This window comes from Geotrypetes seraphini, chromosome 4 (genome assembly GCF_902459505.1).
Source record: "Geotrypetes seraphini chromosome 4, aGeoSer1.1, whole genome shotgun sequence".
In the NCBI taxonomy this organism is placed as follows: Eukaryota; Metazoa; Chordata; class Amphibia; order Gymnophiona; family Dermophiidae; genus Geotrypetes; species Geotrypetes seraphini.
The window spans coordinates 8,069,672-8,092,671 of NC_047087.1; the positions used below are offsets into that span (position 1 = coordinate 8,069,672).

Here is a 23,000-nt window from a genome sequence, read left to right on the forward strand (position 1 = left end):
TTCATACCTTCACTTCGCATTATTGTCTGGATTTTTTCTCCAGACGGGATGGGCACTTTGACCAATCTGTATTTCAATATATATTTTTATTTGGCCAACTCTCCCACCATCCCATCTCTGTTAGCTGGAGGTCACCCATCAGTGAGAATATGCTGCCTGCTTGTCCTGGGAAAATGCTTGAGTACCTGATTGTAAAAACCACTTAGATAACCTTGATAGGCGGTATATAAAAATCCTAAGAAACTTGAAACTTGAAACAGGTGTTATCCAGGGACAGCATGCAGATATTCTCACAATCCACCCACCACCCAAATTTGCGGGAGCCAGTAAGGATGCCTTTCAGTACCGAGCAGCAGTGCCAAATCACGCTCCTGCTCGTGTAGCTCAGCGCAGAAGGAACTCGCGGCAGCTGGTTAGCAGCAGGGCAAGCACTTGGAAAGTTCGCTTCTGCCCGCTGCACCTCCACCGCGGATCGCTAGGATGAGGTACCATGTGAGGATAGAGCAGGGCGGCCTGGAGGCGGCGGCCTTAGATAAAAATTTCTGGGTGGGATTCCCCATTTTTTTTTGCCCCAAAATCCCGGTTTATATTCGAGTATATACGGTACTTACCGTAACATGTGTTATCCAGAGACAGCAGGCAGATATTCTCACATTCCACCCACCTCCCCAGGTTGGCTTCTTAGCTGGCTTATCTTAACTGAGGGACCGCGTGCCCTACATTGGGCGGGAAGGCACTCGCGCGTGTGCGGTTTGGGCTATCGCAAACATTCTAAAGACTTAAAGTGGCGATGCACTTTTAAAATGGTCCGTACCGGGTCTCCATCGGTGACGTCACACATTCGTGAGAATATCTGCCTGCTGTCCCAGGATAACACCTGTTAAGGCAAATAACTGCTTTCTTATCCATTCATAAATCCTCTCGAAGCTCTAAAGCTCTTCTGATATTTTTTTTTTTTTTTCCCATCAGCGAAAGGTTGTAAACTAAAAAGATATTATGATCGAATGCTTTCATACCAGGTTGCAATCTGGGATAAGGAGTTTAAATCTTTACTATTGACGTCTCTCTCATATTTGCATTTTAGGAGACAGTTAAAGACTTACTTATTTTCTAAGTTCATGGGCTTCTAGACTCCTAATTGTTTCTGATTATGTATTCCTAGCTAATGTTTTCTAAACCGCATAGAATTTAAAGGTGATGTGGTCTAGAAATGGATTTTATGTTGTGTCTTGGTTTGTACAGTCCCGTCCTTTTTCACTAAGTTAGTATCTGCATTCTATATGAACCAGTCTCTCTTTCTTCCATCCTTTCGAGAAAAAGACTACCTGGATTCTTTTTGGCAGTTACATCTCTTTGATGTGAGACGGATTTTGCTGCACTACTTGCAGGTTATGAATGAGTTTCGTCGTTCTGATCATTTGTTTGTGCTGTTCGTAGGCCCTCCCAAGGGGAACATATCTTCAAAAGCCATGGTGGCTTGATGGTTCTAAGAAGCGGTCTTGGCGTCCTGCTTGTTGGCAGGCAAGCATTTGCCATTATCTATGAAAAGCTCATTCTACCAGTGCCGAGTCGTGAGCCTATTCCTAGAAGACAATTGTCATGCGGCAACTTGGTTGTCAGTTCATACCTTTGTGCAACATTACATAGTGGATTTTGCAGCAAGGGCGGATTTGTCCTTTGGGGCATGTGTCCTTGCTGCAATGTCTGTCCACTCTTGTTGAGGACGGCTTTGCTACTTCCCATGTGTCTGGATTTGTCTGCTGCTGGTGACAGGGTTGAAAAAATTATGTATTGCCTGGTAATTTTCTTTCCCTTAGTCACAACCAATGAATCCAGAGTATTGCCCTTGGTGTAGAAAGGAGGTGGCGGTCTCTGTTGTTCTTCTGTTTGTTCATGGTTTTGAAGGATAGTCTATATGCTATGAGGGATGGACTGGTGCACTGGTGAGGAGGAAGTCTTGAATTGGAAATTTCCTTGGATGCTTGGATAGTGTGATACAAGAGAAGTAAGGAGCATGCCATCCGAGATGATGTTTCACAGCTTTGGTGTTCTCTATCTCTGCCTGCTGGTGGATGGACTTAATCCATGTGTCTGGATTTGTATGCCGTGGTTAAGGGAAAGAAAATTACCAGGTAAGACATCATTTTTCCTTCATTTTCAGTCTCATCAAGTTTTTTCAAAAATGTTTCAATGTTGCTATCATTTACTAAGTTAAATGTAATATAACCTAACCTAATACTCAACATTTTGTTTTGATCCCGCAGAATTCTTGACTGTTGTGGATTGCTGTAGGATTCTCCAGTTCTTCTCTACTGGCATGGAGGTAAGGCTGAACTGTTTTATAACCGAGCTAAGCTTTAATATTCATTGTGTAGCATGATGATTTTAGATAATTGACAAGGTAAAAAAAAAGCCAAATGTGAAAACTGCATGTGTTTGTGACCCTCTTTTTATCTTGGAACCAGTGTCCAGATTAGCATGAAAACTGATGGAATATTGGGGTGGTTAGTTACTTAAATATCATAGATCAGAACTTCTAGCGTTGGTCAACATCTTTGAACTAGAGGTCTGCATGAGAATGGGGATTGCGGGACTCCCATGGGGACCCCTCGGGGATGGTCCCGGGGTTCTTCCTTTCCCAAAGTCTACTACCTAATTTCAAGTTAAGATGAGACTGATCCGGATCCAGCGCCATGGTGGGAACATCATTGCTGAGCAGTGAGCTCAGCACGTAGGCATGGAGATGAGCACATAGGCAGTGAGCTCATCAAGTAGGGGACAGGCAGGGACGGGTGGCATTTATGTCCCCGCGCAACTCTCTACTTTGGACTCCTAAGCAGTGTTCCCGCTAAGCTGCGCTGGGGTGCGCTGGCGCACAAAATATTACCTCGCAGCGCACATGTTTCTCGTCACAGCGCACACAGTGTAGAGCACAGTTCTTCAACCGCCGGTCCGCAAACAAAATCTTGCCGGTCCGCGAAAGATTCGGTCCCCGCCGCAACGAAAGGCCGGCGTCAGCTGACTTGCAACTTCCTGTTGCAGTCGCTGTGCCGGGACTCCTGCCTTCGCCGGGACTCCTGCCTTCCACCGCGTTTGCCTCCTGCCTTGTCTCCGCACCTCCAGACCAGCAGCGGCAGCTGTGTATGCTTTTAACTTCGGCACAGAGCTGCCCCTAATCAATAGTTTAGCGTGGTTTCATAAGGCAGCCTCGGGGCCTTTGCTAGGCCGGCCCACATCGCATCATCGAAGCGGGCCGGCTATCAAAGGCCCCGAGGCTGCCTCATGAAACCGCGCTAAACTATTGATTAGGGGCAGCTCTGTGCCGAAGTTAAAAGCATACAGAGCTGCCGCTGCTGGTCTGAACTCTTGGGCCGCTGAAGGAGGGCAAAAAGCAGCTGTCCTGGAGGTTTCCCTTCCTCTCGCCTTTACAGGTTCCTTTTTTCCACCTTTTTTTTTTTCCTTCAAACGGCAACGGGCCCCAGCATCGACATCAATCAAGTAAGTTCCACTGTCAATCAAGCGGTTCTGCTCGGCCAAAGCTTCCCCTGTGACATGAGCCACCCTCAGGGGAAAGAAAGTGACCCACAAAGGTGAGGGGAAGGGGGGCAGATGATGGAAGTTGGGGGGGGGAGAGAGAGAGAGAGAGAGAAGGGGCAGATGATGGAATGGAGGAGATGAGAGAGAGAGAGAAGGGGACAGATGATGGAAGTGAGAAGAAGGGAGAGAGAGCAGAAGGCAGATGGATGTCAGTTGAGAAGGGAGAGCAGATGCTGAATGGAAGTGGGGAAAGAACACATACTGGATGGAAGGAGGAGATAAATAAAGGGGGAAGAAAATAGTAAGATAATGGAGGGGTGAGGGAAAGGGGTGACAAGCTGTGTGTAGACACAGTGAAAAGAGGGAAATGGGACTAAATAGTAAGAAAGAATTTAATTTAGATGGAGGCAGAAAATAGAGAAGGAAGACCAGAGAAGAAAAGGGAAGAGAGAGCAGAGAATGATCAGATCTGAGTGGAGGAAATGAGAAGAGAGATATGCTAAAAACCACAGGGGGGAGGGAAGGATAGAGATGCCAGACCATGAGGGGAACAGAAGGAAGATGATGGATGCTAGACCAAATTGGGGGGTGGGGGGGGGGCAGGAGGAGAGATGGCAGGGAAAGACAGACAGTGAATGGAAGGGGCAGATGCTGGACTGAAGAGACAGAGAAGGTTATCATGCTGCTGTACCGGGCCATGGTACGCCCTCACCTGGAGTACTGCGTCCAGCACTGGTACTTTAAGAAGGACACGGTACTACTCGAAAGGATCCAGAGAAGAGCAACTAAAATGGTTAAGGGGCTGGAGGAGTTGCCGTACAGCGAAAGATTAGAGAAACTGGGCCTCTTCTCCCTTGAGCAGAGGAGATTGAGAGGGGACATGATAGAAACATTCAAGGTACTGAAGGGAATAGACTTAGTAGCTAAGGCAGGGAGAACGAGAGGGCACTCTCTAAAGTTGAAAGGGGATAGATTCCATACAAACGTAAGGAAGTTCTGTGGTAGAAAGCAACATATTTATTTGGCTCATAACTTGCTGGCGCCCGATATTTTTAGCTCACAGTGAAAAAAGTTTGCTCACAACACCCGCCCGCTTAGAGGGAACACTGCTCCTAAGTTGTTGTTTTTTTTGTTGTTGTTGTTTTTTCCATGATCAGAACATTCTAGCTTGACAAGCACACACAGGTAAATTTTTATGTACGTTTAAACTGCAGTATTAAGGCTTTCAGAACTGCATACAGAGTGAGCATTATTAGCCTGTGGTAAGTGAAACAGAAGCTCTTCATAGCAAGTTTTTATCCCAGGACAAGCAGGCAGGTATTCTCACTAGTGGGTGATGTCATCCAACAGAGCCCCGATGGCGGACATCTCACAAGCATACTTGCTTGTAGAAATTTTTAGAAGTTTCGATTTGCCCACACCGCGCATGTGCGAGTGCCTTCCCGCCCGATGCACCGAGTGTGTCTCCTCGGTTCTTTCTCTTCCGCGGAGCTGAGAAGTTTGCCTTTGAAACTCTGCGCGAAGTTCCTTTATTGTGCCTTCTGTGCCCGCGGGTTTGGTGTTTTTGTGCTCATTCTCGTTGGCTCACTTTGCGTTTTGTTGTTTTTAACAAAAAAAAAAGAAAATTTCTTTCGATCGTTCGACCGGGCAGGTCGCGTGGCCGTGGCCCCGCGGCTTCGAGCTTGCGGCGGAGCTTTTTTGGCCTATGTCCCGGCCTGTTACCGGTTTTAAAAAAGTGTGTCAAGTGCCAGTGCGCAATTTCGTTGATGGACCCTCATCGACGCTGTCTTCAGTGTCTCGGGCCTCAACACCTTCCGAAATCATGCCGGCCTTGCTCCACTCTTACAGCACGTGCGTTTAAGCGTCGCTGTATTTTGTGGGAGTTGCTCTTTAGCATGGAGGCATCCCCGGTGCTGCCCTCTTCACAGAGCGCCACGCCTTCGACTTCCGATTCTACATCTTCGGCCTCGAGTCTGCTAAAGCCTGCCTCGTTCGTGCCGGCTTCGACTCCGACGCATGCTGCGGTGCCTTCCGATGTCTCCTCAGGTCAGGTAGCGCAGCCTCCCATCCCTCCAGTGGTGCTTAAGGTGCCCAAGGCCTCTAAATCCAAGCCCCCTGGCGGCCGAGTGACCGATGTCCGTGCGGGAGGTCCCATTGCTGATGTGGATCCCTCTTTGCCGGCGTCGTTCCATGCCCTGATGGAGAAGCGATTTGTCGAGCTCTTTACCAAAATTGGGCCGACGCTTCTCTCCCAGATCCAGCCTGGACACGCGGAAGCCTCCCCCGAGGTCGAGCCGCCTCTGGTGCCTCCTCGGCACACACTCTTGCTGCTGGGAGCAGAGTCTCGGCTAGTGTCTGGTCTGGCTTCGGGGCATGTCTCGCAAGGAGCAGAGTCTTTGCCCATGCCACCTTTGGAACCGATACCCTCGATGCATGGCTTGCCTGGCTCGGACCCTTTCTCCACGATGCTGGGCCTCGAACCTTGGGGAGCGCCTCGGGGGGCCTCGTCACAGTCTCTGATGCTTCCAGTCCCATCTACTCGATGGCTGCCTCGTCTGGGCGTCGCTCTCCTCGTGGCTCGAGGCCTGCTTCTCGACACAGCTCCGGTCGTCGATCGAGGCATTCATCGAGACGCCTCGCCTCGTCGGAAGCAATCTTTCCGGGAGTTTTCCTTGGAGTACTCGCCCCTTCCTCCTATGCCGGAACTCGAGGACTGCGGGGGTTCGTTCTCTCCGTGCCGGTCCTCGGCATCGGCGCCTCATCTTCTTCGAGCCCGCCTCGAGGCCCGGCCCTGGCGGACCAGTTGTCATTCTCGTCCTTCCTGAGGCAGATGGTGGTGGATCTGGATATCACCCTGGATTCGGGTTCCAAGTTCTCGAAGGAGTATCTGGAGACGATGCATCTTCCTCAACCTCCTGCCGAGTCTCTACGCCTGCTTCTACATAAGCTTCTGGACCAGACTTTCGTGAGATGCTTCGAGACCCCATACTCCATCCCGGCGGTCTCGGTGAAGTTGGATGCTCGAAACCGCACGGTGCACCATAAGGGCTTCGACGGGACACAGCTCTCGCACCAGTCCCTCTTGGTTGAATCCTTTCTGAAGCGGTCTCATCCCTCCCAGGTCTATGCTTCCACTCCTCCTGGCCGGGAGGGCAAAACCATGGACAGATTTGGCAGGCGCATCTACCAGAACTCGATGATGGCTTCTCGAGTCCTGAATTACAGCTTTCATTTTGCAACATACTTTGAGTTTTTTCTATCCATTCTTCAAAAGTTTTTACCCTATCTGGACTTTCAGGCTCGCTTCGAGTACTCGGAGGTGCTGGCATCATTGTCCCAACTCCGCCTGCAGATGATGCAATCGTCTTACGACGCCTTTGAGCTCTCGGCCAGAGCGGCTGCTTGTTCGGTGGCCATGAGACGCTTGGCGTGGCTTCGCACCATTGATATGGACCCAAATCTCCAGGACAGACTGGCGAACGTTCCCTGTGCGGGAGTCCATCGAGGCGGCAACGGAGAAGCTGTCCAAACATGAAAAATATTTTCAGTCTATTCTCCGCCAGAAGCCCAAGCCTGCTATCTCTCGTCCGTCTCGTCCTCCTATGATTTATCAAAGGCGCTACCCGCTGAAGCAGGCCCCCGCCATTTGGCCGCCAGTAAAGAGGCATCATCAGCAGAAGCCCCAGCAAAAACCTCAGCCTTCTACTGTCCCTAAGGCTCCCCAGCCTTTTTGACTGTCTCGTAGGGAGCATAACTTCCATCGTTCTGCCCTCCCCGCTTTTTCCCATCGGAGGTCGTCTCCATCATTTTTACCATCGATGGATGACTATCACCTTCGACCTCTGGGTCCTTTCCATCGTAAGAGAGGGATACTCTCTTCAGTTCCATCATGTTCCTCCGGAACATCCTCCAAGAGAGTATCCTTCCAACTTAACCCAGACCGCCCTTCTTCTTCGGGAAGCTCAGGCTTTACTCTGGCTTTGGGCTGTCGAGCCGGTCCCTGTGGACCAACAGAACAAGGGTTTTTACTCCAAGTACTTCCTTGTTCTGAAGAAGACGGGCGACCTGCGTCCTATTTTGGACCTCAGGGTGCTCAACAAGTTCCTGGTCAGGGAGAAGTTTCGCATGTTGACTCTGGCTTCTCTCTATCCCCTCCTCGAGCAGAACGACTGGTTATGTTCCCTGGATCTCAAGGAGGCCTACACTCATATTCCCATCCATCCGGCCTCCCGTCAATACCTCAGATTTCGGGTGGGACACCTTAATCTTCAGTACAGAGTGCTTCCTTTCGGCCTAGCTTCGTCTTCCAGAGTCTTCACCAAGTGCCTGGTTATGGTGGCCGCAGCACTCAGGAACCATGGTCTTCAGGTGTTTCCCTACCTCGACGACTGGCTCATCAAGGATTCCATGTCTCAGGGGGCCGTCCGGGCCACTCAGAGGACAATCTGGTTTCTACAGAGTCTGGGATTCGAGATCAACTTTCCCAAATCCCATCTTCAACCTTCACAGACTCTCCCCTTCATCGGAGCTGTTCTGGATACTATTCAACTCAGAGCGTTCCTTCCTCCTCAGCGCCTGGCGGCTCTTCTTCATCTTTGTCACTCGGTCTCTTCTCGCCCGTCCATCTCGGCGAGACACATGATGGTTCTCCTGGGCCACATGGCCTCTACGGTTCACGTGACTCCTTTTGCCAGACTTCACCTGTGGATTCCTCAATGGACCCTGGCTTCTCAATGGTCGCAGATATCCGACCCTCTGACTCGTCACATTCAGGTCACTCCTGCTCTGCTGCAGTCGCTTCGCTGGTGGATGCTCTCTTCCAATCTTTCCAGAGGTTTGCTGTTTCACATGCCTACCCATCAGAAGGTCCTCATGACCGACTCCTCGAACTATGCTTGGGGGGCTCATCTGGACGGTCTCCGCACCCAGGGCTATTGGACGAGTGCGGATCGTCTGTGCTGTCAGCCTAGAGGCCTCTGGGAGATTATATCAATCTGACCCTGGCATGGGAAGGCAGATAGACCCTTAGTGCAGGGAAACTGTTTTAAGTAGCCCTGATTGATATATTTTAAATTTCAAGTAGCCCTGATTGAATCATGGCTAGCTAAAAGGTGTTAATGTCTGATTAAGAGGGTGCTTAGGACAATGGTGCACAGATCAAGCCAGAGACTTAATCCCATCAGGTTTCTCACTCCTTAGCAATTAAATTAACCATTGTCTCAAACAGTTTGCAAGTTCTAAACAGAAAGATACTGGGAGATAAAATATTTTCTCTATTCAGAATAAGATTCCAAGGTATAAAAGCCTGCTCTCTGCTCTCTACTCAAGTTATAGCTCTCTTTTTCTATCAAGCTATCGCTCTCTTTTTCTATCAAGCTACCATCCCCCTTGTCTCTCCCTCTCTGCCTTTCCCTGAAACTTCACGCTTCCTTCTGGACACTGTATGGCAGGGAAACTGCTCTGCTCTCTATTTAATTGTAATGCTTAATTGTAATGCTTATGAATATTACTTTTCTGTAAGCCTATTTCTATAATATATTCTTTATGCAATCACCTCTGGTTGTGTCTATTATTCTACTTCCTGGTGAGTCATCTGTGAGGGAACTGAACCTGGGACCAGCGTTTGTCAGTACGCCTTTCACTTAACCCCTACCACCTAATATTGTGGGGGCCACTTTCAAACTGACATGTGCCATATCAATCTCCTGGAACTCAGGGCGATTTTCAATGCTCTCACTGCTTTTCAGCATCTGCTTCACGACATGGTGGTCCTCATTCGTACGGACAATCAGGTCGCCATGTATTATGTCAACAAGCAGGGAGGCACAGGATCGGCCTCCCTCTGTCAGGAAGCTCTTAAAGTTTGGGATTGGGCGATTCGCCACAACGCCTTCCTCAAAGCTGTCTACATTCAGGGGGCAGACAATGCCTTGGCGGACAACTTGAGTCGTCTTCTCCAGCCTCACGAATGGACACTCCATTCCACGCCCCTTCATCAAGTCTTCTCACTGTGGGGAACGCCTTAGATAGACCTCTTTACAACTCCCCACAACTTCAAACTGCCTCAGTTCTGCTCCAGGATCTATAGCCCTCATCGTCTCGAGGCAGATGCTTTTCTTCTGGACTGGGGGAATCTCTTTCTGTATGCGTTTCCTCCTTTTCCTCTCATTCAAAAGACTGGCCAAGCTCAAGTCCGACCGGGCCACCATGATTCTGATTGCTCCTCGGTGGCCCAGACAACCTTGGTACTCCCTCCTTCTGCAACTCAGCTGCAGGGTGCCCTTCCTTCTGCCAGTGTTTCCATCTCTGCTTATGCAGCATCAGGGATCTCTGCTTCATCCCAACCTGCAGTCGCTACACCTGACAGCTTGGTTCCTCTCAGCGTAACTTCCCTTCAGTTTTCACCAGCTGTGTGGGTTGTTTTGGAAGCTTCGAGGAAGTATGCTACTAGACAATGCTATTCCCAGAAATGGACTAGATTCTCTACTTGGTGTTTTTCTCATCACAAGGAACCTCAACATGCCTCCTTGTCCTCTGTTTTGGACTACCTTTTGCACCTGTCTCATTCTGGTCTCAAGTCTACATCGATCAGATTCCATCTTAGTGCAATTGCTGCTTTCCACCAGCCTCTTCAGGGGAAACCTCTTTCTGCACATCCTGTGGTTTCCAGATTCATGAAAGGACTATTCCATGTCAATCTCCCCCTCAAACCGCCTCCAGTGGTTTAGGACCTCAATGTTGTTCTTTCTCAACTTATGAAGCCTCCATTTGAACCTCTTAATAAGGCTCCTCTGAAATTTCTCACTTGGAAAGTGGTGCTTCTCATTGGCCTCACTTCTGCCCGTCGAGTGAGTGAACTTCAAGCATTGGTTGCGGATCCGCCCTTTACAGTGTTTCATCATGACAAGGTGGTCCTTTGCACTCATCTTAAATTCCTCCCCAAGGTGGTCTTGGAATTTCATCTGTGTTTTTTTCGAAGCCGCATTCTCATCCTGGAGAATCAGCTCTTCACACTCTGGACTGTAAACGTGCTTTGGCTTTCTACCTGGAACGCACCAAGATTCACAGGACTGCTCCTCAACTTTTCATCTCCTTCGATCCGAACAAGTTGGAACGCCCTATCTCTAAGCGCACCATCTCCAACTGGATGGCGGCTTGTATCTCTTTCTGCTATGCCCAGGCTGGATTACCCCTTCATAGTAAAGTCACAGCCCGTAAGGTCAGGGCAATGGCAGCCTCTGTAGCTTTCCTCAGATCGACACCGATTGAGGAGATTTGTAAAGCTGCCACTTGGTCCTCGGTTCATACCTTCACCTCACACTATTGTCTGGATACCTTCTCCAGACGGGATGGACAGTTTGGCCAAACTGTATTACAAAATTTATTCTCCTAAGTTGCCAACTCTCCCACCATCCTATTGTGGTTAGCTTGGAGGTCACCCACTAGTGAGAATACCTGCCTGCTTGTCCTGGGATAAAGCAATGTTACTTACCGTAACAGTTGTTATCCCAGGACAAGCAGGCAGGTATTCTCACTAGTGGGTGATGTCATCCGACAGAGCCCCGATATGGACGTCTCACAAGCATATTTTGCTTGAAGAAACTCAGAAGTTTCAAGATGCCCGCACCGCGCATGCGCCAGTGCCTTCCCACCCGATGGTCCAGGCGTGTCTCCTCAGTTCTTTTCTTTCCGCGGAGCTGAGAAGTTTTACTTCAATTCTGCGCTGACTGAATTCCTGTTCTTTTGCCTTCTATTGCCGCGGTTTTGAGTTTATTTTACTCTTTATCGTATGTTTTATTTCTTTGGTTTCTTTTTAAAAAAAAACAAAAAACAATGCTACTTCCAAAAATGGACTAGATTTTCTTCCTGGTGTGTGTCTAATTCTAAGGAGCCTCAGCGAGCCTCCCTCTCTTCTGTATTAGACTATCTTCTACACCTGTCTCAGTCTGGCCTCAAGTCTACATTTATACGAGTCCACCTGAGTGCTATTGCGGCTTTCCATCAGCCTCTACAAGGAAACCTCTATCTGCTCATCCTGTGGTTTCCAGATTTATGAAAGGACTTTTCCATGTCAAACCTCCTCCAGTGGTTTGGGATCTTAATGTGGTCCTTTCTCAACTTATGAAACCTCCTTTTGAGCCTCTCAACAAGGCTCCACTACAGTTTCTCACATGGAAAGTGTTTTTTTTTGGTGGCCCTCACGTCTGCTCGCAGGGTCAGTGAGCTTCAGGCCTTAGTGGCGGATCCACCTTTCACAGTGTTCCATCATGACAAGGTTGTCCTCCGCACTCATCCGAAATTCCTGCCTAAAGTGGTCTCTGAATTTCATCTCAACCAATCCATTGTGCTTCCTGTGTTTTTTTCCAAAGCCTCATTCTCATCCTGGAGAATCAGCTCTTCACACTCTGGACTGTAAACGTGCTTTGGCTTTCTACTTGGATCGCACCAAACCACACAGAACTGTTCCTCAACTTTTCATCTCCTTTGATCCAAACAAGTTGGGACGACCTGTATCGAAGCGCACCATCTCCAACTGGATGGCGGCTTGTATCTCTTTCTGCTATGCCCAGGCTGGATTACCCCTTCTCTATAAGGTCACAGCCCATAAGGTCAGAGCAATGGCAGCCTCTGTAGTCTTCCTCAGATCGACACCGATTGAGGAGATTTGTAAGGCTGCCACTTGGTCCTCAGTTCATACTTTCACCTCTCATTATTGTCTGGATACTTTCTCCAGAAGGGATGGACAGTTTGGCCAAACAGTGTTACAAAATTTATTCTCCTAAGTTGCCAACTCTCCCACCATCCCATTGAGGTTAACTTGGAGGTCACCCACTAGTGAGAATACCTGCCTGCTTGTCCTGGGATAAAGCAATGTTACTTACCGTAACAGTTGTTATCCAGGGACAGCAGGCAGCTATTATCACGTCCCACCCACCTCCCCTGGGTTGGCTTTGACCCCGGTCTTGGCCTCGGTCTCGATGTCGGCCTCGAAGACCTCGGCCCCGGGCACGTCTCCCTCGATCTCGAAGGCCTCAGCGGCCTTGGCCTCAAAGACCTCGGCTCCGTGTAAGTCCCCTCTTCCCCTTTCAGATTCAGCTCAGCTACCGAAGAAGCTTTCCTCGGAGTCTCTGGCCATCCAGGCGGTGAGTGTAGTCCCGCCAGCCTCGACGAGACCACCTTCCAAAGCCTCCAAGCGTGCTTCCACCTTATGGGAATACTCATCTTCGAGGTCGCCCTCGGTGGAATGCACTGCTGCACCTGCCCAGCCCGGCCTAATATGGTCACGGTGCTGATGTTCAAGGAGGTGCTGAAGGCTATCATCTCCTGCTCTCCTCGGCGTTGGCTCAGCTTGCTCCGGCCTCGACCTCGCAGGTTGTGGACCAACCTGAGCGTCGCGTCGAGGTTTCTCGGGGCAAGGCATCTGTCATCGTCTGACTCCTCACCTCTTCCATCGAGGCACGCTTCTCCCTCGAGCCGGCCTCGGTCGAGGCACTGATCAAGGCACTTTGCGAAGCGTCCCTGGAACTCCCCCCCCCCCCCCCCCGAGGCGGGGTAGGTCCCCGGATCCTCGCACTATCGGCTCCGTTAAGACCTCGGACCTCACCCTGTCCAACCCGAGTCTGCTGAGGTCGCCAGTCCGGTTGGGAACCCCGGTCCGGGAGGAGCCGACCTCAGGGTACTCTGCCTCCTTCTCCCGAGGCTTGTTCTCCGGGGCGCCGTCGTGGGACCTCGACGGCCCATACCCCCGAGGCTTGTTCTCCGGGGACATCTAGGCGCAAGCTCTAGTCGACCCCTCCTCATTCCTTCAGCGGGGCTTCTTCGGCGTCCATGCTTATGGATACGGATGTGCCGCCGCAGTATTCCAGGGAGGCTACCCCCTCCTTTTTAGCTGCCCTGCGGTCTCATTCCACCACTCCCCGTGGAGCGGTGAATGGTCTTGTCTCTGCAGTGAGGCATCAAGGATTGCGCGGTCCCCGCAGCCCCTGCCCGCCCGATCAATCTTAGCCAGCTCCCTCCCTTCACCTCACCTTAGTTTTCAGGCTTTCTTTTTCGGCGACCCACACGCTATCAAAGAGCTGCGCACGCGCGGCTGCTCAGTGTTCAGTCTTCTGCACTGACGCAACCGGAAACAGGAAGTTGCAGCAGAGCAGAAGATTGAACACTGAGCAGCCGTGCTGCATGAATTTCATAGGGAAACTTTGTGCAGCATTTCCTGCTGAAAATCAACTCAGTGTTGTGGGTACAGAGTGTCCCCCGAAGAGTTTCAGAACTTTCCTGCCTATGCTGAATCGTATCTTTGTTAGGTAGCCGCTGACCGTCAACCGTAGGGAGAGTTGGTATGGATCTATGTCGTGATGTGTTTGCTCTTACTACTCGCCAGGTCAAAAGTAGACCAGCTGCAGGAAATTGTTACCGGGAATTCCACGGTCATTAAGATGGTTGTCAGTTTCAATCGTGGTGCCCGGGGTCAGAATGCCCTAAGGCAGATTGTGGCTCCTGTGGTAAGGGAGATTATGGATGACAAGTCCCTCAACATTAAGACGGATCCCGTGGATATTTACAAGTCTTGGGTCAACCAGATGGAAACGCAGACTGGAGAGGCTAGGTACAATGCTCGTGTGTTGCTGCTTTTTTTTCACCTTCCCCTCTACTGTTTTGCACATTCTCCCTTGCTTGGTATCTTAGGCATCTTCATCCTTTCTGGTTTTATGTATTTTTCTTCATTGTTCTTCTGATGACTCACAAGCAGAACTGTACAGGTACAAAGTCCTGTATCTGAAATTCTAAAAACCAAAAACTGACATTTTTTTGTAACATTTTTCCAATACTGATATACAGAAAAGCTTACTTTTAGCATCATAAGTGGACACTGACCACAAAGTTAAACACTTTACACATGATAGTAGTTCAGTTTTTTTTCATCTTACCTCACACTGGTGTACCTCTGAGGTGTTGCCTTTAGCTCCAGTGATTCATATTTGCTGCCTGCTGTGGCCCCGTACGCAGCCAGGAAGGAAAAAGGAAGTTGATGTAAGCAAGGCAGGAAGCGACAGAGTGAAACCTACAGGGCTGCAACAGATGGCAAGTATGAATCGCTATGGCCACTGGTAACGCATCATTCTAAAAATGAAAAAATTCTAAAATCCAAAACATTTCTGGTCCCGAGCATTTCAGATAAAGGATTTTGAACCTAGTCCAAGCTATAGTTGCACCTATGCAATGTACCCCTTGTGCCCATCCCTCACCCTGCCCACTTCGACAGCCAGTGGGAGGAGATGGTGGACTGTGAGTAATTATGTTCCTCCATATTTGCATTCTGTGCCGCCACAGGGCTCACACAGCTGGTAGCATGGTATTCCTTGCAAGACAAACATTATGCTGTTCCCTTGGAAGGATGGCTATAAACTTTCCCTTCCAATCTCCATTAAAGGCATCCCTCTTAAGTTGATAAAATAGAATTAGGATTTTAGGGTTCATCTTCAATGATACATTAACTTTTCATGACCATATAAGCTATATTGTTAAATCAACTTTTTATCGACTTCGTCAGATTCGCTCGGTATCTAAATTTTTATGTTCAAAATCTCTGAATATACTAATTCATTCCCTGTCATCTCAAAAATTGACTACTGCAATGCCTTATTTAAGGGATTAGCTCTAAAGGAAATTAGGCGTTTACAAATCGTTCAGAATGCTTCTATTAAACTTATCATGAAAGCTAAAAAATTTGATCATGTGACCCCGCTGCTTAAAAAGGCCCATTGGCTTCCAGTAGCTCATCGTATAATGTACAAATTAAATCTGCTTACTTTCAAATCTCTGTCATTTAAAACCCCGGCTTTTATCTATAAAATTTTGATTCCTTATTCCACATCAAGATTACTGCGGTCGAATGACCAACACTTATTGGTCATTCCCTCTCTCAAAATTATCAATATACGGCGGCAATCCATTTTTTCCGTTACAGCTCCACAACTTGGAATTCTCTTCCAATATACTTAAGAGAAGAAAAAAACTTAGACAGATTTAAGAGTAAACTCAAGGGTTTTCTTTTTAAAGATGCATTCGATGAATAAACGTATTGCTTATACTCTTTTGTGCTCTTTCATCCTCAAAATATTTTGCTTTTTTTCTCCCTTTCCTATCGTATTTAACCTTTATTGTTTTCTTTATAACCAGATTGTATTTCTTTCTTATCCTTTCCTCATGTTTCAATATGTTTGTATAAGTTGGTCTTTATCATGCCTAGTAGTGTTAGTTTTTGTTAGCGTTGTCTGTTACCCCCTACTCTGTAATTTTAATTATTTGTACATCGCCTAGAATTTGGAATAGGCGATTAATCAAATTTGACAATAAACTTGAAACTTAAACTTGAAACTTGACACCTATTTGAGATTGCCGTTTCCCTGAAAGAATCTGTTAAAGACGGCTGAGTGCAGACTGTATCCGACTTCAAGAAAGCATGGGATCCCTAAGAGACAGGAAGGAATAGCAGATGGCATGAATGAGAAGTCGAGATAGTATGGTCTTTATCTGCTGTCATTTTTCTATGGTGGAGCGGAGGGAAGAAGATGGGTGCTAGACCAGTTGGGGAGGGGGTGAAGGGAGAGGCACAGTAACAGCAAATGGAAGACGCAGAGAGAAGACACACAGTGGATGGAATTGAATGAGAAGATGTGGAAAGCAGAAACCATACAACAAAGGTAGAAAAAAAAATTCTATTTATTTATTTATTTTTTGCTTTAGGATAAAGTAGTATATTAGTTGTGTTGATAAAAATTTATAAACAAAGTCCTGCCAGCTGAACATCTCTTTCTCTAGTTCAGCAGCAGGAACTTTGATTTATAAGAAAGGAATAAGCTAAATATTATAGTATTAAGGCTTATATGGATGCTGTGGTGACGGTGACGGGGCGGTGAATGGGATGGCAATGGCAGTGATGGGGCGGTGAAAGGGATGGCGGTGACGGGGCGGTGAAGGGAACAGTGGTGACGGGGCGGTGCAGAGGATGGTGGGACGGGGCGGTGATGGGGACAGATTTTTTCCCCCGTGTCATTCTCTATCTGGTACACCTCAAGTCGGTCCGCACCACCATGATCTTGATAGCTCCTCGGTGGCCCCAGCAGCTGTGGTTCTCTCTGCTCCTCCAGCTCAGTGTCTGTGTTTCCTTCTCTGCTGTCTCAGAGTCGGGGGTTCGCTGTTGCATCCCAATCTGCAGTCTCTACATTTAACAGCTTGGTTCCTATCCACGTGCCTCCCTCCTTAGATTTTTTTCAATCGGTGAGGGATGTTCTCGAGGCCTCTCGGAAGAGCTCCACTTGGCAATGCTATTCCTAGAAATGGACCAGATTTGTTGCGTGGTGTGCTGCACGCCGTCTGGAGCCGCTCTCTGCCTCCTTGTCTTCCATGTTGGATTATCTGTTCCACTTGTCTCAGTCTGGCCTCAAATCGACATCTATTCGAGTCCACCTCTGTGCCATTGCTGCCTTTCATCAGCTGCTTGATGGAAAACCGCTCTCTGTCCATCTGTTGGTTTCCCGCTTTATGAAGGGCCTCTTCAATGTTCATCCTCCCCTCAAGCCCCCTCCGGTTGTTTGGGATCTTAATGTGGTTCTTGCTCAATTGATGAAACCTCCGTTTGAGCCCATGAATAAGGCTCCTCTGAAGTATCTCACTTGGAAGGTGGTGTTCCTGGTTGCTCTCACATCTGCCCGCAGAGTCAGTGAGCTGCAAGCTCTGATTGCGGAACTGCCTTTTACTGTATTTCATCATGCTTTTTCCAGGTGCGACAGCCAGTTTGGCCAGTTGATTTTGGGTAATCTGTTTTCCTAAATTGCCAACTTTCCCTCCGTCCCTTTTTTGGTTAGCTTGGAGGTCACCCATATGTAGAGAATATGATGCCTGGGATAAAGCACAGTTACTTACCATAACAGGTGTTATCCAGGGACAGCAGGCAGATATTCTCGCAACCCTCCCACCTCCCCGAGGTTGGCTTCTTTGCTAGCTATCTGAACTGAAGACAACGGGGAGGGGATGCGCCCTCTAGTGGAGTAGGAAAGCACACGCATGTGTGGGCAGCACTAGCAAACTTTGAGATCTTCAATCAAGTTTGCTTGAAAAGCTGTCTGCGACGGGGCTCCGTGGATGACGTCACCCACATGTAGAGAATATCTGGCTGCTGTCCCTGGATAACGCCTGTTATCCCAGGACAAGCAGGCAGCATATTCTCACATGTGGATGACGTCATCCACGGAGCCCCGACGTGGACAGCTTTTCAAGCAAACTTGAAAGAAATTTCAAGCTTGCTATGCTGCACCACGCATGTGTATGACTTCCCGCTCCACTAGATGGCGCATCCCCACCTCGTGGTCCTCAGTTCTAAAGTTTCCGCGGAGCCAGAAGCCCTGATCTTTTGCTCTCCGTGTGATTTGCCTTCTATCACCGCGGCTTTGTTATTTTCTTTTCAGAGTCGCTGTGCGCGTTCTTTTTGTTGTTTTCTTATTTTTTTTTTAAAAAAGACTTTTCCTTTTTCAGCATCGTGCAGTGGCCGCGTGGCCCCGTTCGGTTGCGGCCTTTGTTTTTCATGTCCCGGCCCTTGTCCGGGTTTAAGAAGTGCACCCGCTGTGATCGGCTGTTGTCGATCACCGACCCCCATCAGTGGTGCATCCTTTGCCTGGGGCTGATCATCCCACCGATTCATGCCCCAGATGCGCGACTTTCCAGCCCCGAGCGCTTTGCCGCCGCCGGGCTCGTATGGCAGACCTGTTTGTGGTGGAGCTGACTGCAGTCCCGGCCTCGACGTCGGCCTCGGCCCCGGCGGCTTCGGCCCCGCCCTGGCTGTCCTCGGCCTCGAAGCCCTCGACTTCGGGCCCGAAGTCTTCACAGGGTAAGTCCCCGCTTCTCTCCTCAGGTGCCACTCCGGCGAAGAAGCCATCCTCGGGGATCTCGGCGGGGCATGGGGAGGTGGCGCCGTCCTCTGCCCCGGTCTGGTCCTGTCCTCCAAGTCGGGGCATGTATCCACTCCCAGGGAATACTCGGTACCGAGGTCGCCCTCCGTGAAATGTACAGCCGCCCCGGATATACCGTCTATGATGGCAGTCCCGGTCTTTCAGGACATGCTCCGGGCTTTAATTTCGTCGGACCGGGCATCAGGCCGTTCCTCACCCTCGATCTAAGCGTCCCTCGTTCCCGCTTCGTCGGTCATCTAAGCGTCCCCGGGGTTCCCCCCCCAAGACGGGGCCGCTCCCCGACGGCCCGTGCCGCCAAGGCACTCCGAGTCTCTGATCTTTCTCTCTCGAACCCGCGGTTGCTTCGGTTGCCTCCTTGGTCTAAGGGTTCGCACCGGGGCTCTCGGGACACTTCTCCGAGGCGTCTGAGAGTTTCGGTGACCCGTACCACGAGGTCTTCCCCGAGGGGATCCTTGGGGCCTCGGCGGTCTTCGATCCCGGCGCGTTCCTTGGGCGCTGCCTCTTGGGGTTCAAGTCACAGTGCAGGTCGTGAACCCCGGTATTCTCGCGAAGCCTCACTCTCTTTTTCGGCTGCTTGCTGTTCCCGCTCACCTACCCCGGCGGACGACCGGTCCGGTGCTCATCCTTCCTCGTTTTCGAGGTTTGTCCTGGATATGGGGCGGGCGTTGGATTTGGACCTTAAGTCTGGCTCCAAATATACTAAAGAGTTCCTGGCGGAGATGGATTTGCCTTCCCCGCCCCAGGAATCTCTCCGCCTTCCCTTAAATCAGGTGCTTCGCCAGGCTTTTTTGAGGAACCTGGAAACCCCGTATGCTGTTACTGTGGTTCCGTCTAAAATGGAGTCCAAGTACCGTACGGTGCCCTGCCAGGGGTTTGAGCGGGCCCAGTTATCCCACCAGTTGTTGCTGGTGGAGTCCTCGCTTAAAAAGTCTAACCCTTCCCGGGTTTCTGCGGCGGTCTCGCCGGGGTGCGAAGGCCGCACTCTTGACAAATTTGGACGGCGACTATATCAGAACTCGATGATGGCCAATCGGGTTCTGAATTATTCCTTCACTTATACCTCCTATCTCAGGCAGTTGGTGAAGTCTCTGCCTGCCTTTCTTGGGGTTTTGCCGGATTCTCACCTTGACGACTTTGGGCAGTTGATCGAGTTCCTCTCTCAGCTATCTTTTCCATGCTACTTACGACGCCTTTGAGCTCACCTCCAGGGTATCTGCATTCGCTGTGGCCATGTGCCGGTTGGCGTGGCTCCAGATTGTAGATATGGATCCTAATCTTCAGTATCGCCTCGCTAACCTTCCCTGTGTGGGCTCGGAGCTCTTCGATGACTCTATCGAGGCAGTCACGATGCGCCTCTCTGAGCACGAAAGATCTTTCGCTTCTCTGGTGCGTCCCAAAGCGAAGCCCGCCATTCCTAAGACCTATCGGGCTCTGCCTCGGCGCTACCCTCAGAAGACCACTCCGTCTTTCTCGAGACCGCCCCCTCGAAGGCCACCTCAGTAGTCCCGGGCACAGCAGAAACTGCAGGCGCCGGCCGCGTCTAAGCCCGTGCTGTCTTTTTGACGGTTTGTGTGGTTGGGGGCGGGCCCCCTCCGCACTGTCGTCGACCCTGCTCCCCATTGGGGGTCGTCTCCGGGCATTTTATCCCTCTTGGATCCTTATCACCTCAGATGCTTGGGTCCTCAAGGTCGTGTTCAAGGGTTATTCTCTCAACTTCCGGGAGGTTCCTCCCGACAGTAAGCCCGGCGCATGTCCTTCCAACAAGTCAAAGCTGCCGCTCCTGTTATCGGAGGCCAGGGCCGTTTTGCGCATCCGTGTGGTGGAGCATGTCCCACTTTGTCAGCAGGGCCGGGGGTTCTATTCCCGATACTTCTTGGTTCCCAAGAAGACCGGGGATCTTCGTCCTATCCTAGACCTCCAGCGGCTCAACAAGTACCTTGTCCGGGAGATGTTCAGAATGCTCTCCCTTCCGGTTCTGTACCCGCTGCTCGATGGAGGGGACTGGCTGTGCTCCCTCAATCTGAAGGAGGCTTATACACATGGTCCGGTGCATCCCGCCTTTTGCAAGTAATTGCGCTTTCAGGTGGGGGAGTTGCACCTCCAATATCGGGTCCTCCCCTTTGGATGGCTTCGTCCCATCGAGTCTTCACGAAGTGTCTAGTTGTTGTCGCGGCGGCCCTGCGTTCCCGGGGCCTTCAGGTCTTCCCTTATCTCGACGACTGGTTGATAAAGGCACCTTCGAGAGAGGGGGGTTATTGCAGCAACCCGACAGACTATTTCATATCTTCAAAGTCTGGGGTTCGAGGTGAACTTACCAAAGTCTCAGTTGTGCCTCTCGCAGTCGCTGCAATTCATTGGAGCCTTGCTGGACATGGTTCAGCTTCGCTCATTCCTGCCTCGGCCCCGTTGGGAGGCTCTTGTCAGACTGTGCGAGCAGATTTCCCTGAGGTCCTGGGTCTCGGCCAAGCAGCTGATGGTCCTCTTGGGCCACATGGCCTCCACCGTTCATGTCACGCCGTTCGCCCGGTTGCACCTTCGACTTCCTCAGTGGACCTTGGCGTCCCAATGGCGGCAGGATCGGGACCCAGTTTCCCGTCTCGTTGCCGTGACTCCTTCTTTGAGACGCTCGCTCTGTTGGTGGACCGTCTCTTCCAATCTTTCCTCTCACCGGCCTTTGATACTATTGATCACGCTCTTTTACTTAATAGACTTCAATATCTCAGATCAGGTACTTTCTTGGTTTCATTCTTATTTTGACAATCGTTTCTCTACAGTTAACTTTAATAACACCACTTCCGAAAGTTTTTCAGTTCCATATGGAATTCCACAGGGATCTATCCTATCTCCTCTTTTATTCAATATTTTTCTTGCTCCCCTCATGACCCTCTGTCAATCCATTAGTTTTACCGTATTTGCATATGCGGATGATATACAACTTCTACATTCCCTGGATCCCAACAGTTCTTCTGAAATTTCTACTATTAATACCAAACTTGAACAGATTCATCATTGGCTCGAAATAAATAGACTAGCCCTAAATATTGACAAAACAAATGTCTTGCTATTTCCTTGGAAAGACAATTGCATTCTTTCCTGTCCGATCACAAGGCATTTCTTTGAAACTTATTCATAAGATCAGGATTCTCGGAGTTATTTTTGATGAAAAATTAACTTACCACGATCATATTAGTCATGTCGTGAAATCTACTTTTTATAGTCTCCGTCAAATTCGCTCAATGAAAAAATTTCTATGCCCAAAATCCTTAAATGTATTGATACACTCCTTAGTTATTTCAAAGATCGATTATTGTAATGCCTTATTTAAAGGAATAGCCCAAAAAGAAATCAAATTTTTACAAATCATACAAAATGCCTCGATTAAACTTATCGAAAATGCTAAGAAATTCGATCACGTTACACCTTTACTGGAGAAAGCACATTGGCTGCCGGTCGCCCATCGAATAATGTACAAATTAAGTTTGCTCACTCTCAAATCTATAATTATCCCAGGACAAGCAGGCATGATATTCTCACATGTGGGTGACGTCATCTACGGAGCCCCAGCGCGGACAGCTTTTCAAGCAAACTTGATTGAAGTTTCAAGTTTGCACACTGCACCACGCATGTGCATGCCTTCTCGCCCACTAGAGGGCGCATCCCACCTCGTGGTCCTCAGTTCAATTTTTTCCGCGGAGCCAGAAAGCCCTGTGGATTTTGAGCTCCCTTTGCCTGCCTTTCTGTCACCGCGTCTGGATTCTTTCGGTCGCTGTGCTTTATCTTTTTTTGTTTTTCGTATCGTTGTCGATCCGTTTATATATAAAAAAAAAATTTTTACTTTTCGTTGGGCTCCGGGGGCTCCCGGCAGCCGTGGCCGCGGGACGTCGGTCGTTCCCGGCCTGTTTCTTTGTTCATGTCCCGTCCTGTGACGGGCTTTAAGAAATGCAGCCGGTGTGAGAGGTTGCTGTCCATAACTGACCCCCACCGGTGGTGCATAATTTGCCTGGGCCCCGATTACCCTACGGCCTCCTGTGACCGCTGTTCCACGTTCCAGCCCAGAGCTCTCCGCCGCCGACGGGCGAGAATGGCGGAGTTGTTTGCTGTTGACCCTGCGCCTCTGAAGGCCTCGACGTCGGCTTCGGCCCCGGCCTTGACCTCGGCCTCGGGGGCCTCGGCTTCGCCTCGTCCCTCGACCTCGAAGTCGACGTCGGGGGCAAAACCTGCCTCGGGTAAGTCCTCCTTTCCATCCCCTACAGGGTCTGCAAAGAAGCCATCCTCTGCTCCTTCCAAGGCGGGTGGGTCGTCCTCGGCCCCGCCTAAGGCTCTGGCCACGCACGCCCCGAGGGAATACTCGAGACCGAGGTCGCCCTCCAGGGAGCCTGCCCCGGACTCGGACCTCCCGACCTTCGTCGGGATTCCGGCCTTTCAGGACCTCCTCCGAGCTCTAATTTCGTCGGAGCTGTCGGGGGCCCTTGCACAGCTGCAGGGGGCTTCGGC

At 49.9% G+C, this 23,000-nt stretch overlaps 1 protein-coding gene across 4 annotated transcripts in view; it reads left to right on the forward strand.

Moving 5' to 3' along the window:
* The window catches only part of ANKRD11 (ankyrin repeat domain 11), a 456,185-nt gene that overhangs the window by 22,297 nt on the left and 410,888 nt on the right, over window positions 1-23,000 (forward strand). For all 4 annotated transcript variants that reach the window (XM_033940962.1, XM_033940964.1, XM_033940960.1 and 1 more), the window contains exon 2: window positions 2,265-2,323. The gene's annotated coding sequence lies outside the window, so the exon portion shown is untranslated. The remainder of the gene's footprint in view (window positions 1-2,264; window positions 2,324-23,000) is intronic.